The 1,692-nt window shown below is 62.1% G+C and overlaps 1 protein-coding gene across 1 annotated transcript in view; it reads left to right on the plus strand.

Annotated features, from left to right (window-relative positions):
* INPP5D (inositol polyphosphate-5-phosphatase D) overlaps positions 1-1,692 on the plus strand; it is a 138,260-nt gene that overhangs the window by 1,129 nt on the left and 135,439 nt on the right. The gene's annotated exons all lie outside the window — the stretch shown is intronic.

Below are 1,692 nucleotides of genomic sequence, written 5' to 3' on the forward strand. Positions count from 1 at the left end.
GGGCCCAGCTGAGGCCCATTGTGGGCCTGCTGGCCTCGGAGCTCAGGTTCTGCGGTGCTCGAGCTCTCCGGCGTCACCCTGAGGCCTGGTCACACACCCCAGCAGCCCGTGAGCTGTGGCACCAGGGCGTCCTTGGCGTTCCGGGGGCCAGGAGAAGCAGTCTGGGCTCTTCGAGGTGGGCGGGAGCTCAGGGCTCCATGATGGTGGGTGTGTCAGAGGGCAGTGCGGTCACTCGGGTGTTGGTCAGAGATGCCCATTGTGGATATCCTTATGGAAAGGCCGATGTGGCAGGTGGGGACCCCTCCTGTGCCTGGGTTTCAGGCCCCTGGAGGGAGCGGTAGTTGGGGAAGCCACCGATATGGGATGGGTTCACTCAAGAAAGGACGTTCGGTTCACCCAGAAGTGGCGTTCGGGGCCCTGGGAGCAGAGGAAGTCACCATCGCAGTCTCTTTTCTCTCTGCCATGGCACTCGGCTGCGTCCCCACCGCTGGGCCGCTCTACCCTCGACTCCCCGACTCCCCGGTGCTAGCCGTTGCTGAGTGCGCCACTTGTCCTAACAACTGAGGAACCAGCCACTTACTGAAGGTTCCTTTTTAAAACATCCTTCTTGGCCCATGTCTAAAGGAGGCCTCCACCCCCGCAGCCTTGGGGTCTCAGCATCCAGCTCAGGCCTCGGGCAGTGACAGGGCTCGGCGCCGGAAGAGAATGTCCACTGGCACCTCTTGAAAGTGGCCCTGGGTTTGCAGAAAGGTCCCTCTGAGCCGGCAGGGCCCTGCCCCTCTCCAGGCAGGAGCGAAAGTGGGTCACCGAACACAGACCTGTTCTGAGCATCGAGTCTAAGCATTTGGCCGTGCGTCATCCCATTGCGTTCTCACGACAACCTCAAGGGCAGGTCTGGTTATCACCCCCCTTTGCAGATGAGGAAGCGGAGGCTCGGACAGGTTAAACGAGTGACTCGAATCCAAGGCCATCTGCTCCCAGAGGCTGCCCCCAGACAACCAGACTCCTGCCACCCCACTCCTGCCTCCCTCGAGCCGGGTGTGGGGATAGGCTCCAGGTGACAGCAAGAGCGCCAGAGTGTTTACAAGGGCCAGCTGGCTCGTGGCTGGCCCGCTGGCCTGAGCTCTGACTGCGTCAGAGGCCCCGCCTCCCAAGGCCAGCTACCTGCAGTCCCCACCCTCACACTCAGGGGAAGGGATGCAGGCCTGGGCTTCTCCACAGGCAGTGGCCCCGTGGGGACGTGACAACGGGGCCTTGGAATCGGTCAGGAGATTCTGACCCACTGGGCCCATGTGGGTTCCCCCCCGCCCCAGCGGGACCTCGTCCGAGGGCTGGTTGCATGCCGTCCTCCGGGGAGAGACCAGGCCTCCCGCTCGCTAACCTGCGTGGCGGCCCTTTGACTGGGCGCTGTGCTTGTGCTCAGGCTACAAATGTGGAATGAGGGTCCCTTTGACTCCAAACTGGGAGCATCAAGATCAGCCAGAGCCAGAGGTGGGACCAGAGGCCTTGGGGACCTCTAGTCCAACAGCCCCTGACTTTGTGGGTGAGCAGATGGAGCTCCGAGAGTTCGAGGCCTTTGTGCAGGCTGCCTGCTGGTAGCAAACTGGGATCCAGGTCCGATTTCCCAAATGTGTTTTTCCATCTTTCCTTACATGCCCCCTCCCCACCCCTGCACTGAGTTTCAGACCTGTA

This window comes from Pteropus vampyrus, unplaced genomic scaffold, assembly GCF_000151845.1.
Source record: "Pteropus vampyrus isolate Shadow unplaced genomic scaffold, Pvam_2.0 Scaffold411, whole genome shotgun sequence".
NCBI classification, from domain to species: domain Eukaryota; kingdom Metazoa; phylum Chordata; class Mammalia; order Chiroptera; family Pteropodidae; genus Pteropus; species Pteropus vampyrus.